Source organism: Narcine bancroftii, chromosome 10 (genome assembly GCF_036971445.1).
Source record: "Narcine bancroftii isolate sNarBan1 chromosome 10, sNarBan1.hap1, whole genome shotgun sequence".
In the NCBI taxonomy this organism is placed as follows: domain Eukaryota; kingdom Metazoa; phylum Chordata; class Chondrichthyes; order Torpediniformes; family Narcinidae; genus Narcine; species Narcine bancroftii.
The window spans coordinates 39202693-39219312 of record NC_091478.1 but is presented as its reverse complement, the minus strand read 5'-3'; the positions used below and the strand labels follow the sequence as shown (position 1 = coordinate 39219312).

The window sequence follows — 16620 nt, the reverse complement described above, 5'->3', positions numbered from 1 at the left end:
GATGTGATATCCCATCTTGACTGTTACACCCAATCCACTAAGTCGCTGAGGCTTTGTATGTTGGTGATTTATGAATCTTAAAGTGGTCAGGCTTTGTATTGAGGAAAGGTATTACATAAATTAATGGGAAGTAATGAAAATAGGACAGGTATATGGATAAGGGCCAAATGCCGGCAAATGGGGAATAGCTGAAGTAGACAACTTGGTTGTCATGGACGTTGGGTTTAAGAGCCTTTTTTCTGGGCTGTATAATTAACTATGTGACCATGACTCTAATAGATGGATTAGATGTTGTCAAATAAGTCAAGCCATCGTGCTACCACAATACTTATCGCTGCAGGCTAAGAATAAGTAAAAGTTGAGAGTGGGTGATCCTGTGAAAGGGAAAGGTCTTTGTGTGCAGAAGAAACACCATTCTATCTCATAATCTGAATGTTGCAACAGTCTGATGACCCTTGTGTTGACAATTGTGATGTGAAGAGAAATTCATGACAACAATTAAGAGTGCAATTGATATTGCAGATATAAAGAAATATTACGGAGTTCAGATTTTAAAAAATGCTATTTTTGAGAAACAGCACGGAAACGGGACCTTCTGACCCACGAGCCTGCCACCCAAATACACCATGTGACTAATTAGCTTTTAACTAGTTTGAAAAACAACAGCAATTCCTCTGATTTATCAGGCCAGAAGCAGCTGTGGTGTGTTCATAATCTTATAAAATCATGCATATTTCAGGGAAGTGTTCCACTGTTTACGCCTCACATTTGTTAGACACTTTGAACTTAAATCTTGATGAGAAAAATGACTTTCTCGACCACAGCTTTGCTCTTGATTAAATAAAAAGTAATGATGGTAAGCAATTTCTGTTTGTACACAGTTCTGTACATTCCTAGTCTCTGGTTCCAAGCTCAGTCTTTGTTATGTTGTGTGAAAATATATATTAAAAATAATTTTATTAAAGTTAATGGGGCAGATAGCATTTTCCCAAACTTCTACCTCACTAGGCCTGCATTAAATTTCTGGAGCAAAGTGGGTTTACATTTGTGCTGTGCTCATGCATAAATGGCTGCAGAATTAAAACTGTAATACCATAACCTGGATGACAGGCATTGATCACTTGCACTTGTTGAGGCCATGAAATTGAATGATTCCAGTATTCAGGGCCTTCCTGGGTTACAAGCCCTAAAATCCTGTAATTACAAGTGACCCTCTAGGAGACTGGTGGGATGTAGGCATTTTCTGTGTGCTTTATATCCTCTCAGTTGGGAGAGCTGAGCAGACTCATTCACTCACTCACCGAGTCAGTGAAGCCAGCTGGCGGCTACACTTTTTGCTCCTGCTCAGTCTCCTATAAGAACAGCTTCTGTGATCCTCTCCCACACATTGTTTTTGTTCATATCTGACTTTAGGTTATGAATAGTTCTCTGTAACAGAACCCTGTTGTAACCTGGATCTTCCTGTAGAGGAGAGCAGGCATGTGGTGTCAGAGTGATGCTGTCTCCACTCTCTGCATCATGGTGAACCTTGCAGTTGTAACACAGCCACATGTTCATTATTTTAGCTTTTATTGGCAAGGATGAAAGAAATGTGTATTCTTTTCTTTGAATCGAGGGAATCAGTAAACTTCTGTATGCAATTGTAGAGAGCAAACTGAAACACTGATCTGAGTATAGCTGCTGGCTTGGAGTAGCTTGTTTGGTTCATGGCTGTTGCAAGTTTGAAAGTCACTGGTAATTCTCAGTGTAGAGGTTTTGCAAATCTCTTCTCCCCCTTTTTACTTTCTCCAATGGACTCTTCCAGCAGTTTGTCCTGTTCTTTGTTCCCTCTGCTTATTCTACCGGATATTTTATATTCTAGAGGTTGCATACTAACTTACCCAAGTTTGGAACAAATGGGTTTCACAGAAGACTTGCAGTTCACAAACAGTCCTGCCACACTACCCTCTGTAGAAATTTGTAGCTTCAGATAACTATTGAAATGTGTAACCCCTCATGAGAGGAAGGATGCAGAGGCTAAGGAGAGGGGTGCAGAAGAGATTTATCAGGATGTTGTCTGGATTGGAGAACGTGTCTTATGAGGCAAGGTTAGTAGAGCTTGGGCTATTTGGAGCATAGGATGAGTGGTGACTTAATAGATTATGGGAGACCTAGATGGGGTGGACAGCCAGCTCCTTTTACGTGGGGCAAGAGTAGCAAACTCCAGAGGACATCTGTGCAAGGTGAGGAGAGGAAAGGTTAGGAGAACTATTAGGGTAAGTTTTTATCAGAATAGTTGGTGCCTGGAATGAGTTTTCAGGTTGGAGGTGAATTATGGTACAATAGGCAGATATAAAACACTCTTAGACAGACAAATGAATGTAGGAAAAATGGAGGGTTGTGGGTGTGAGGGAAGGAATCATCAGGATTCCCTGCCATCAGGACAGAGGTATAGTTGCTACAAGACTCACACCACCACATTCAGGAAAAGCTGCTACTCCTCCACCATCAGATTCCTCAAAAATAAACTCAATCATGAACACATTTAAGGACTCTTGTACACTTTATTGTTTTTTTTAATTCTCTCTGTATTGCACAGTCAGTTTGTTTACATTCATTATCTGTTTACAGTTCTTTATTTGTTTATGTATATGCTGTGTACAATTTTGTTTGCACTCCCAATAAGTGATAATTCTGCTTTGCCTGCAGAAAAAGAATCTCAGGGTTGTTGATGTCACGTGCGTACTCTGGCAATAGATCTGAAATCTGGAAGGGTTAGATTGTTGTGGAGTAGGTTTATATTGGTCAACACATCATGTATTGGAGGGCCTGCACTCTGCTATAATGTGCTACATTCTAAAACTATAAAAAGCACAATAATTGTAGCATGGCCAGAAACAAATCACTCAGCAACTGAACTGAGAAGTTGATCTTTTAAAAAAAGACTGATATTTCATACTGCCAAATGTTATTTCATCTCTGTGAGGTTTAAAATGGGTATTGCTGAGCCTCACTGAGGTAGTGTTGTCATATCAGTCTGCATGCTGATTACAACAAAGATGCTCATATTTGGGTCTATTCTGTTTTAAATGTTTTGGTACAACCAAAAAGAATCAAGTCTCCTGTTTCTAAATACTGTACCTTGCAAGTAACTCAAAACGATTTTGCGATAGTCTTGGTGTGATGCTAAACAGTAAAAGATTTTGTCGACAGGCAAATTTCTCCATAATCCTTCTCAGTGAAAGGCTTTTTCTTCAGTTTAAAAAAAAAAGTCACGTGGATGTTATTCTACATTTTATTTGGATTTAATGCAGTGAAGACCGTGTCTATTGGAATCTGCATTGCGATTGATTCTTTGGCCACCAAGAGGGGACATGTGAGAATGATTTGTTCATGCTTATCCTATGGCAGAGAGATTTTCTGTACTTGCTAAGATCATATTAATCTTTCTTGAAGCTGGTCATGTTTACCAATATCTTCTGGCATCCTGGCCACCAGAGATAATAAATTTGTATTAAATTTTGCTATACTCCAGAAACTTTGCTTTTTCACTTGATGATCTGCTGTCCAGCTGGGATTACACAAAGACTGCCAAATCTGACCCAAAGTTTAGTTTTAGACTTACAGCAGACTGCAGATTCTGCAATCTTGAGCAATTAAAAAAAAAATCAACTGTAAGAATTCAGGATTTTAGCAGTTCAGAATATATATGTGAAAGGAGTCTTGATGCAAGGTCTCAACCAGAAATGGTGACCATCTCTGGCTCCACAGATGCTGCATGGCCTGCTAAGTTCCTTCAGAGGCACGTTTTTTGTTTTGGATTTTATTTTCATGCCATGATGAGGTTATCTGTTGCCATGTCTAAAATTTTCCATCTATCTCCCTCCTCATCACATCAGAAATGCATTGGATGGGAATTACAAGTGTTACCATTTTCACCTGCTCACAATGTGATCCTTAAGAGTGCATCTATTCGGTACCCAATCCCAATTAAAATGAATGCCTTGCAATTGCAAAATTGTCTGTCCTTAAACTTCCTTGCCTCAATCTCTTACCTCTCCTTCAACAAGCTGAGGACATGAAATTATTCAAAATCGTTTGTTTCCACTTCAGACTATGATCGCTCAAACCAAACTGTTGAATTACTGTATGCAGTCGATATGAATGTGCCTACAAACATGGAGGTTGACCATTGCAAGATTGGAAGAATCTTTAGCAAAGTATATTAGACTGGGCATCATGCTAAACGTCTGTGAGACAAAAGGTTCCCTTATTAACCCTCTCTTACTGAACCCTTAAGATCACAATGACTCCTGTACCCAAGATAGTGACACCTATGACCTGCAGCAGCCATGAGGGGTTGCAGACTCCAGAGGAGCAGAGGACTTGGTTAGGGCATCAGGAAGAAAAATTGGAGAAATCCACCTCTCTCTCTCTCTCCCCCCCCCCACCCCCTCCCCCCCCGGTAGTGAGTGACTCAAGACATGCTGGCTGCAGTCTGCTGGAGACTGCAGTGAAGGGATCGAGACTGGCTGAAGGTGTACTAGGAATGCGGGAGAGAGCTGAGGGCAGTGAAGGACTCCTAATTGTGTCTGAGGTTCAGATTTGGAACTTGGGCTGTCGATGGTTTGTATTGGAGTCAGTGTGGATGTGGGAGCGCTTGTGGGGATTCCATGAACACTTGGTGACTCTATTTGGGGTGGGGGGGAGGTGGAGGCGGAGGAGGAGGAAACACTCTCTTTTGTTTCCCTTTCTCTGAAAGAGGCGCTTCAGGCAATTTCTGCCAATAGCTGTACCTATCTGCCTTATAGCAGACAAAATACAATTTCATGTAATACAAATTATAACAATAAATCGAAACTGGAAATCTTGAAAATGTTGTCCATGCTTCATTAAGGGAGCCATTATACAGTGAGGGCAGATAGTGATCCACCTCAAACTGGTTTGGGTAGTGTAGGAATTAGCTGTGCTGAAGAGTCTTTTAATTCTTGATCAAATTAATTGTCACTTAAAAGAATGCAAGACAATCAACTTGATTTTATAGAGGCAAGTTGTGTTTGTTTTCTTTTGTTGAAATGATTGGGTTGATGGGGCTACTGCTGCTCATGTGTAAGTAGTATTTCAAAAGATATTTGTTAACATGCCACAAACAAGTCAGCAAGATTGAAATGTGACATGTTAAAGTAGTAATAACAACTTGAATAAAAAGGGCAGAATGTACCCCGCTTTACAAATACTCACTTTACAAAGAAATCTTTGTTTACTTTTATGAAAGCATTTTCACTTTTACAAAAAAAACGGCCGGCGGGGTGGTCACAGGACAGCCAGTGGAGTGGTCACAGGACGGCAAGTGGAGTGGTCACAGGACGGCCAGTGGAGTGGTCACAGGACGGCAAGTGGAGTGGTCACAGGACGGCCAGTGGAGTGGTCACAGGACGGCCAGTGGAGTGGTCACAGGACGGCCAGTGGAGTGGTCACAGGACGGCCAGTGGAGTGGTCACAGGACGGCCAGTGGAGTGGTCACAGGACGGCCAGTGGAGTGGTCACAGGACGGCCAGTGGAGTGGTCACAGGACGGCCAGTGGAGTGGTCACAGGACGGCCAGTGGAGTGGTCACAGGACGGCCAGTGGAGTGGTCACAGGACGGCCAGTGGAGTGGTCACAGGACGGCCAGTGGAGTGGTCACAGGACGGCCAGTGGAGTGGTCACCGGACGGCCAGTGGAGTGGTCACCGGACGGCCAGTGGAGTGGTCACCGGACGGCCAGTGGAGTGGTCACCGGACGGCCAGTGGAGTGGTCACCGGGCGGCCAGTGGAGTGGTCACCGGGCGGCCAGTGGAGTGGTCACCGGGCGGCCAGTGGAGTGGTCACCGGGCGGCCAGTGGAGTGGTCACCGGGCGGCCAGTGGAGTGGTCACCGGGCGGCCAGTGGAGTGGTCACCGGGCGGCCAGTGGAGTGGTCACCGGGCGGCCAGTGGAGTGGTCACCGGGCGGCCAGTGGAGTGGTCACCGGGCGGCCAGTGGAGTGGTCACCGGGCGGCCAGTGGAGTGGTCACCGGGCGGCCAGTGGAGTGGTCACCGGGCGGCCAGTGGAGTGGTCACCGGGCGGCCAGTGGAGTGGTCACCGGGCGGCCAGTGGAGTGGTCACCGGGCGGCCAGTGGAGTGGTCACCGGGCGGCCAGTGGAGTGGTCACCGGGCGGCCAGTGGAGTGGTCACCGGGCGGCCAGTGGAGTGGTCACCGGGCGGCCAGTGGAGTGGTCACCGGGCGGCCAGTGGAGTGGTCACCGGGCGGCCAGTGGAGTGGTCACCGGGCGGCCAGTGGAGTGGTCACCGGGCGGCCAGTGGAGTGGTCACCGGGCGGCCAGTGGAGTGGTCACCGGGCGGCCAGTGGAGTGGTCACCGGGCGGCCAGTGGAGTGGTCACCGGGCGGCCAGTGGAGTGGTCACCGGGCGGCCAGTGGAGTGGTCACCGGGCGGCCAGTGGAGTGGTCACCGGGCGGCCAGTGGAGTGGTCACCGGGCGGCCAGTGGAGTGGTCACCGGGCGGCCAGTGGAGTGGTCACCGGGCGGCCAGTGGAGTGGTCACCGGGCGGCCAGTGGAGTGGTCACCGGGCGGCCAGTGGAGTGGTCACCGGGCGGCCAGTGGAGTGGTCACCGGGCGGCCAGTGGAGTGGTCACCGGGCGGCCAGTGGAGTGGTCACCGGGCGGCCAGTGGAGTGGTCACCGGGCGGCCAGTGGAGTGGTCACCGGGCGGCCAGTGGAGTGGTCACCGGGCGGCCAGTGGAGTGGTCACCGGGCGGCCAGTGGAGTGGTCACCGGGCGGCCAGTGGAGTGGTCACCGGGCGGCCAGTGGAGTGGTCACCGGGCGGCCAGTGGAGTGGTCACCGGGCGGCCAGTGGAGTGGTCACCGGGCGGCCAGTGGAGTGGTCACCGGGCGGCCAGTGGAGTGGTCACCGGGCGGCCAGTGGAGTGGTCACCGGGCGGCCAGTGGAGTGGTCACCGGGCGGCCAGTGGAGTGGTCACCGGGCGGCCAGTGAGGCTGTCAAAACTCACTGTTTTCCTGATTCTGGTGAAACTACACTGCACATACATTATTATATCATTCCTGCTTTTACTATATGTTAGTGTTATTTTAGGTTTTGTGAGTTATTTGGTATGATTTGATGGGTTATTTTTTGGGTCTGGGAATTCTCAATGTTTTTTTCCCATAGAAGTCCATGGTTATTGCTTCTTCGCTTTATGCCATTTTGGCTTACGGAAGGTTCTGTAGTTTTGTAAAGCAGGGTATACCTATACCTGAATGCAGTTAAACAAGAAGGTCTGCAGATGCTGTGGTTGTGATTTTATACACAGAAGCGCTGGAGAAACTCAGCAGGTCACACGATGTTCTTTTTGTAGCAAAGGTAGATAACCAATGTTTTGGGTGTGAGTCCTTTGTCAAGTTGCTCAGGCCTGAAACATTGGTAATCTGTTTACTAATGAACGTTGTGTGATGTGCTGAGTTTCTCCAGCACTTTTGTGTATAGAATGTAGATATGGTTGACCTTTAGACTGGAGAAAAGTATGCAATGAATGCAGAAATGCTGGAAGCACTCAGCAGGTCAGGCAGCATCTGTGTAAAGGAAACCTGGAACATCAGAATTTATTGTCATGAACATGTGTCATGAAAAACGTTATTTTGTAGCAGCATGACAGGTGCAAAAGTTAGTAAAAATTACATTTAAAAAATAAATACTAGTGCAAATAAGAGAAAAAGTGAGGTAGTGTTTGTGGTTCATTGTCCATCTAGAAATCTGATGGTAGAAGGAAGAAGCTGTTTTTTTCTGTACTGTTGAGTGTTCGTCTTCAGGTTCCTTTACCTCTTTCCTGATGGTAGCAATAAGAAGAAAACATTCCCTGGGTAGTGAGGGTCCTTAATGTTAGAGGGGAATTTCTTGATACACTGCCTAATGATGGTCCTTAATGGAGTGAAGACTAATGTCCATGACAGCACTGGCTGAGCTCACAACTCTCTGTAGCCTGTTCCTGTCCTGTGTATTGGCACCTCCATACCAGACAGTGATGCAGCTCGTCAGAATGCTCTCCACAGTATACCTGTAAAAATTTGCAAGAGTCTTTGGAGTCACACCAAATCTCCTCAAACTCCTCATGAACTATAGCCTCTGGTGAGCCTTCTTCATGATTGTATCGACATGAAGACCCCAGGATAGATCTTCAGAGATGAAGACACCCAGGAATTTGAAGTTCTTTACCTTTTCCACTGCTGACCCCTCAATGAATACTGGCTTATGTTTTCCTGATTTCCCCTTCCTGAAGTCCAGAATCAGTTCCTTTGTTCATGTTAATGTTGAGTGCAAGGTTGTTGTGACACCAATCAACTAGCTGATCTATATACCTCCTATATTCTACCTCATTGCCATCTGTGATTCTGCCAACAGCTGTTAATGTTATTGGCAAATTTGTAGATGGCATTGGAATGGTTCCCAGACAGTCAGTCATGGTTGTAGAGAGAGTAGAGCAGTGGGAGAAACATGCATCCTTGAGGTGCACCTAAGTTGATTGTTAGTGAGGAGGAGACATTGTTACCGATTCGCACTGACTGTGGTCTTCCGACGAAGAAGTCAAGGATGCAGTTGCAAAGGAGGGTGCAGAGGCCCAGGTTTTGGTGCTGTTGACCAGCACTGATGGCCATATAGTGTTGAAAGCTGAGCTGTCGACTATGAGTTGCTTTGTCTAGGTGATCCAGAGCTGAGTGGAGAACCAGTGATATTACATCTGCTGTGGAGCGATTGTGACAGTCGGCAAATCGCAACGGGTCCAAATCGTTCCTTGGGTACGAGTTAATTCTGGCCATGACCAACCTCTCGGAGCATTTCATTACAGTAGAAGTTAGTGTTACTGGGCGATAGTCATTGAGGCAGCTCCCACTACTCTTCTTGGGCACCGACCGGTATGATCGATGCCCTTTTGAAGTCAGTGAGAACTTCCAAATGCAGCAATGAGAGATTTAAAATGCCCGTGAACACTCCAGTTAGTTGGTTGGCACAGATTTTCAGTCCCCTGCCATCATGGCCAGAGACCTTGCGAGGGTTCACTCTTGAAGGATGCTCTGATGCTGGCCTCAGAGGCTGATATCACATGATCTTCAGCTTCTGCAGGGATTCTCATCATACCATTGAATTGCCCTTTTCAAAGCAAACATAAAACGTCTTCAGCCCATTGTGATAGTACAGATTCTATCACCAATATGTATATGTGCATATGTACAGATGGTAGTGTAGGATGACTGTGATTGGCTGAGAGCATAGCCACACCTACTGGCAGGTCCTAGCCAGACCAGGTCATTCTGGACTGGTTGACCTGCTTGTGATATGCTCCATAAAAGCCTTGGTTTGGATCAACAAGTCTTTGGTTCTTTCGACCCGCATTACACCTATCAGAGAGTGATGGGCCACAGCCTTGTAGGATGTAATGGCCTGCAAGCCCTGCCATAGCTGCCAAGTATCAGACTCTAATTCTAGCTTCCCTTGGAATTGCCTCTTTGATGCTAAGATAGCATTCCATAGATCGTACCTGGGCTTCCTGTAGAGATCTGGATCACTGGTCTTAAACCCCATCAACCTTCCCCTCAGCAGGTTGTGAATCCTTTGATTAGTCCGCAGCTTTTGGTCGGGGACTCACGGTGTGTGCGAGTAGGGAGCAACAGTGGGTCTTAATCAAGTCGGCGACAGCAGTGACATAGTCATTCATGCTTGTAGATGAGTCCTTAAATGTGGTCCTTAAATGTGACATAGTCATTCATGCTTGTAGATGAGTCCTTAAATGTGGTCCTTAAATGTGACATAGTCATTCATGCTTGTAGATGAGTCCTTAAATGTGGTCCTTAAATGTGACATAGTCATTCATGCTTGTAGATGAGTCCTTAAATGTGGTCCTTAAATGTGACATAGTCATTCATGCTTGTAGATGAGTCCTTAAATGTGGTCCTTAAATGTGACATAGTCATTCATGCTTGTAGATGAGTCCTTAAATGTGGTCCTTAAATGTGACATAGTCATTCATGCTTGTAGATGAGTCCTTAAATGTGGTCCTTAAATGTGACATAGTCATTCATGCTTGTAGATGAGTCCTTAAATGTGGTCCTTAAATGTGACATAGTCATTCATGCTTGTAGATGAGTCCTTAAATGTGGTCCTTAAATGTGACATAGTCATTCATGCTTGTAGATGAGTCCTTAAATGTGGTCCAGTCCACTGATTCAGAACAGTCCCTCAGGTACTCCTCTTCCTCCCTCGACCATATTCACTGTCTTCACCACTAGTGCTGTCGTCCTCAGTCTTTGCTTGTACGTCAGGAGTAGAAGTACAGCCAGGTGATTAAACTTTCAAAAGTGCCATTATGGGATGGCTCAGTTGGTGTTCTTTATGTGGTGTTGCAGTGGTCCAGTAGGTTGGCTCGTCTGGTTGCACAGGTAATATATCGGTGTTAGTTTGTTGGAGACTGCCTCATGTTGGCCCTGGTTGAAGTCCCCGACAACGATTGGAAAGGCATCAGGATGTGCTGTCTCGTGGCTGCCGATTACAGTGCTCAGCCCCTCCAGTGCCAGCCTGGCATTAGCCCGTGGTGGAAGGTACACTACAACGAGGATGATGGCGGAGCATTCCCTTGACAGATCGAATGGTTGCCATTTTGATGGCCAGATTTTCCAGGTAAGGCGAGCAAAACTTGGACATAACCGTCACGATTGTGCATCGCGGTGAATTGCAAATGAAACAAACATTGCCACCTCTGCCTTTATCGGCATCCGGTCCGCATTGTGGAAGGTGAAGCCCTCAGACTGTACTAGCTGTATCCAGAATGCTCCTGTTCGGCCACGTTCAGCACATCGCACAACAATCCCTGATGTCCCTCTGCTGCTAACCTAGCTCTTGAGTTCATCCAGTATATTTTCTATAGATCGTACGTTGGCCAGGAAGATGGTAGGGAGCGAGGCCTCAGGGCTCGGTGTCTTAGTTTAACTTTTAGCCCCGTCTATGTCTGCGTGGTCTACTCTTCTTTAAATGGCCCGTGAGCTGGCTGTTGCCAACAATCCTTGGTCGACCAATAGCCTTAGTATGTTACTTGCAGGTATGTTGGTTTTTGTGTTGGTGGATTTGAGCTCACAAAGATAAGCATATACAGAGCCGTTGTCATACCCACACTCCTGTTCGGCTCCGAATCGTGGGTCCTCTACCGGTATCACCTACGGCTCCTAGAACGCTTCCACCAGCGTTGTCTCCGCTCCATCCTCAACATTCATCGGAGCGCCTTCATCCCTAACGTCGAAGTACTCGAGATGGCAGAGGTCGACAGCATCGAGTCCACGCTGCTGAAGATCCAGCTGCGCTGGATGGGTCACGTCTCCAGAATGGAGGACCATCGCCTTCCCAAGATCGTGTTATATGGCGAGCTCTCCACTGGCCACCGTGACAGAGGTGCACCAAAGAAAAGGTACAAGGACTGCCTAAAGAAATCTCTTGGCGCCTGCCACATTGACCACCGCCAGTGGGCTGATCTCGCCTCAAACCGTGCATCTTGGCGCCTCGCAGTTCGGCAGGCAGCAACCTCCTTTGAAGAAGACCGCAGAGCCCACCTCACTGACAAAAGGCAAAGGAGGAAACACCCAACCCCAACCCACCAATTTTCCCCTGCAACCGCTGCAACCGTGTCTGCCTGTCCCGCATCAGACTAGTCAGCCACAAACGAGCCTGCAGCTGACGTGGACATTTACCCCCTCCATAAATCTTCGTCCGCGAAGCCAAGCCAAAGAAGACAAAGAAGGATGTGAGCTGTAGAATTCTCAACAGGAATATTTGATGATTCGTGTCGGAGCTTTTGAGATTGATGTTCTGTCATGGAAATGTTAACTCTGCTTCTCCTACAGGTGTAATATGGAGCTGTTGAGTGTTTTCAGCATTCTCTGATTTCATTTCAAATTTAGTTTATCTTAAAGTAATGCAGTAAATCATTGAAAATTTTTCTTCAAGGGCCCATGTTTGGACCACTTCCATTTTATGAAAATTCTTAACAACTTTGGTAAAAGTTTGCATAATTTCAAAGGTTGCAGATGATACAAATTTCAGGAAAGTAGTAAACGGTGAAATTTGTAGAATGGTGAAAGAAAATGTGAAGACATGCACACTTGCAGGGAGAATAAAGCAAGGGTATGTGCAATAAAAGATACTATCCAGCTGGAGTTGTGTCCAATTCACAGCAGCAGACTTCTGGAAGAATGTCAAGGCATAGGAGACCCATGTGGAGAGTCTAGTTGGAGCTGAGGGTGTTCTTGTACGTACAAAGCTAAAATAAAAATATCTTGAGTGGAATAAGGAGAAAATGCATCAGTATTAGAAGGTTCAATAAGCAAAACTAGAACTATTTACCTTAGTTCATATTTCACTTATTCTGCATCTTAACAGATTATATCTATTCAATTGCACTTCCAGGTAAATCTGTCTTTATATTTTTCTTCCTTCTCGAGCAATCTCTTAAATTGAGAATAATTTGCTTCCACTTCAGTTCTGTGGGTGCTGAGGTGGCTAAGAGGCCAAGGAGAGACAAACATGGGGGTAGCAGGAGAGAAATCTGCCTGTTTGCTATCTCAATCTGACTGTTAAGTGGGTTGAAAGTACACTTTTAAAAACAATGTGATTACTAATTCTATTTTCTTCTGCTCAATCCACATGATTTCATTTGTTCATAACTGATGCAGAATTGATAGAGGCTACTGGTTGGTTTGCTTTAGCCTGCTAAGGGATTTGGAAGATTTGCAGTTTCATTTTACTCTCATCTGAGCACCACAAATCAAAGCTGTATTTTGAGCTGCAATTTCTCTCCACCCCCCCCCCCAAATTAAATTAATGAGTCATTATTTGCTTACATTTCAAAGCCTTCCTTTTCATGATTCCTCAAACTATAGCATATGCTGTAATTCACTGCTAAATCTGTTTATTTTTCCATCTAAATTTGTTTCCTCAATTTTACAAAATTGTTCCTCTTCATTCCATATTTTACTAACTCCTAACTTTAGGCTTTTTGCCTTTGCCTTCTGCAACTGCTCCCACCTTCCTGCTAATTTAATTCAACCCATTTTTTAATTAACCTTTATGTGACTACAGAATTGCTCCAGCATTGGGCTATGCTTTCCTGTGGATTTCTGCAGCTACCTTCATTTACATAACAAATGGACATTTAACTAGGTAGTTAAAGAGTTATGGTTTTTACACTGCCGCTGCGTTCCAGGAAATTATTCCCATTTTCCCAGAATGCATGTTGTGTAAAAATCTTGGAACGGGAATGAGGGATCCATTCCCATTCTGACATTTTACCTCCTAGACCAGGGGTGGCCAAACTGCGGCTCTTTGACGTACAATGTGTGGCTCACGGAAATATGTCGGCTGAGACGGGAATCATCTAAAGTGACTACAGGCATTCAGTGAACATAGCCTTGTCTCGTAAAGCGTGTGACATTGCAGCTTTTCATTGTAATACCGAATGCTAAATAAATTGAGTATTTTGATGCCATCAAATAATTTATAAAATGTAGGCTTCAAATAAAAATTGCCTGCCTAACTGTACCATTAATAGAAATGCAGTTGGAGATATTGGAGTGATTTTAAAAGTTTGGTTGTAATTTACAGGTGCTTGGTTCTAATAAGAGATGTCTAATAAAATGTGACTGAAATATTTTATTGATTGTATATAATTTCATGCTTATGTATCTGAGTAAAAGCTAAACTGTACATTAGCAAAGGTGAGTTCGGCATCTGATTATTGTTGTACATTTGGTCCCCTAATTACTGGTGGGAATTCAATAGTGGAAGTAATCTTTAACCTTCTGTTCATCTTGTTCCTGTTTATTCATTCACATAGCACAACCCTCTTAACCTTTTTGAATATAGCTTTATAGTTACATGATTCAGTCATTCCAATTTATCAGGTGACTCTTCTCTCTGAATTAAATTTAAAAGCTTCATTACTTAATGATACATAAAAAATCAACAACATTGTCAATAAGTATAATTATTTTATAATTGTAAAGTATAATTATTCTATCACTTGTGTAACAATTCACATCCTAACTAGTTATCCCACAAGATCGATGGAATTACATTAAGTTTCTGGTCACATGTCTGGAGTCAATTTTGAATTAAGAGTGCCAGCCCTACCTAGCCCGAGATTAAATAATTTCTACAACAATATGTAAAAAAACTTTCTGATTGTGTGCTTTTACTTATAACTGTGACATTTATTTAATATGGACAGAAATGTGTAAATGATGATGTTTTGAGTGGCTTCGGTTTTGATCAAGCTAAGAGTTCCAGAACCACCTACAACCCAAGCAAGAGAAATGCTACATGTAGATTAATTCATTTCCAAATAATCATGGTAAACGTGAGCTGAACTAGTTGAGCATAAAGTTGCTGTGACTGACAGGTCGCCATCATACAACAAATTGAATCAAAGCCTTTAAACTTGGTTTCCATATAACCATCTGTTTAACTTTTTTTTCTCTCTCATGTCATTTGCTCTGCATTTTTCTACGCTCTCCACCAACCCTCCATCAACAGAAGGAGAAATTCGATCAGGGCTGAGGACTGAGGTTTCAACGGGCAGAATACAGCAATATACATTAAATGAGCACGACCGGGATGCCAGAAAGGAATGGTTTTCTAGAATGATTAATTTTGCTTTGTCTTCACAGAGCCAGAGAAAGTGGCTATTCATGATTATTTTAATCCAGAAAATTGCATAAGCAATACGGCTTAAACATTTTATCTAAGACACCTATCAGTTATTGATGTGATTCCCTTTGGGCTGCTAATTTTTTATTCATATTTGACATTTCTTTTCCCCAAACACTGGAGCCGTGCACCATGGTGAATAAATACCGGGAGAAACATTTAAATTTAACAATCATTCCGGGATTTCTGGCATCCTAAAAACAGGAGAGTGGAGCTGAATGTTTTAACCCAGATCGATTCCCCTCGGTCTGTTCATCATGTGACACATGGTGGCTGTGAGCATTAAAAGCACCTCAGGATCTATAGCCATTTTGCTCTATTTGCTGGATATGTTGGACGTGTATGATAAACATCACAGTTAACATCGACGCAATGGTGCTGTACATCCCACCTCTTTACATACCGCACTGGCGGTATGCTATCTAAAATCGTGGTCAGAAATGCAGATTTGCAGTTTTGGTTGTTCCTGAGTGAACAACCACTGCTGGGATGTTGGGAGACTCTTCATAAGCAGTAAAATCCCCTGAAATCTATGTTTTAAAAAAAAACAAAAAAACATAGGAGATAGAGAGATACTGCATGGAAACTGATACTTTGGTCCATTGAATCCATGATGACCATCAACCACCCATTTATACTAAACCTATGTTAATGCCGCTTTAGTTGCCCATTCAGAGCCAGCTCTTCAGCGCTTGACGTCCTGCTTTGCGGAAACTGCCAAAATGTTTGGCCTGGAAGTCAGCCTGAAGAAAACTGAGGTCCTCCATCAGCCAGCTCCCCACCATGATTACCAGCCCCCCCACATCTCCATCGGGCACACAAAACTCAAAACGGTCAACCAGTTTACCTATCTCGGCTGCACCATTTCATCAGATGCAAGGATCGACAATGAGATAGACAACAGACTCGCCAAGGCAAATAGCGCCTTTGGAAGACTACACAAAAGAGTCTGGAAAAACAACCAACTGAAAAACCTCACAAAGATAAGCGTATACAGAGCCGTTGTCATACCCACACTCCTGTTCGGCTCCGAATCATGGGTCCTCTACCGGCACCACCTACGGCTCCTAGAACGCTTCCACCAGCGTTGTCTCCGCTCCATCCTCAACATCCATTGGAGCGCTTACATCCCTAACGTCGAAGTACTCGAGATGGCAGAGGTCGACAGCATCGAGTCCACGCTGCTGAAGATCCAGCTGCGCTGGATGGGTCACGTCTCCAGAATGGAGGACCATCGCCTTCCCAAGATCGTGTTTTATGGTGAGCTCTCCACTGGCCACCGTGACAGAGGTGCACCAAAGAAAAGGTACAAGGACTGCCTAAAGAAATCTCTTGGTGCCTGCCACATTGACCACCGCCAGTGGGCTGATAACGCCTCAAACCGTGCATCTTGGCGCCTCACAGTTTGGCGGGCAGCAACCTCCTTTGAAGAAGACCGCAGAGCCCACCTCACTGACAAAAGGCAAAGGAGGAAAAACCCAACCCCAACCAACCAATTTTCCCCTGCAACCGCTGCAATCGTGTCTGCCTGTCCCGCATCGGACTTGTCAGCCACAAACGAGCCTGCAGCTGACGTGGACTTTTTACCCCCTCCATAAATCTTCGTCCGCGAAGCCAAGCCAAAGAAGAAGATGTTAATCCCATTTGTTTATTTTTACTACTTCACCTCTACACCAGGAGAATTTACAATGGCTAATTAAGGGGATGCACGGTTTCCATAGTGGTTACCGCAACGCCTTTACAGCGCCATCAGTTGGGACCAGGGTTCAAATCCTGCGCTGTCTGAAAGGAGTTTGTACATTCTCCCTGTGTCTGCGTGGGTTTTCCCTGGGGACTCCGGTTTCCTCCCACCATTCAAAATG

At 45.1% G+C, this 16620-nt stretch overlaps 1 protein-coding gene across 3 annotated transcripts in view; it reads left to right on the top strand.

Annotated features, from left to right (window-relative positions):
* Positions 1 to 16620, top strand: part of ipmkb (inositol polyphosphate multikinase b) — a 113744-nt gene that overhangs the window by 5935 nt on the left and 91189 nt on the right. The window lies entirely within an intron of this gene.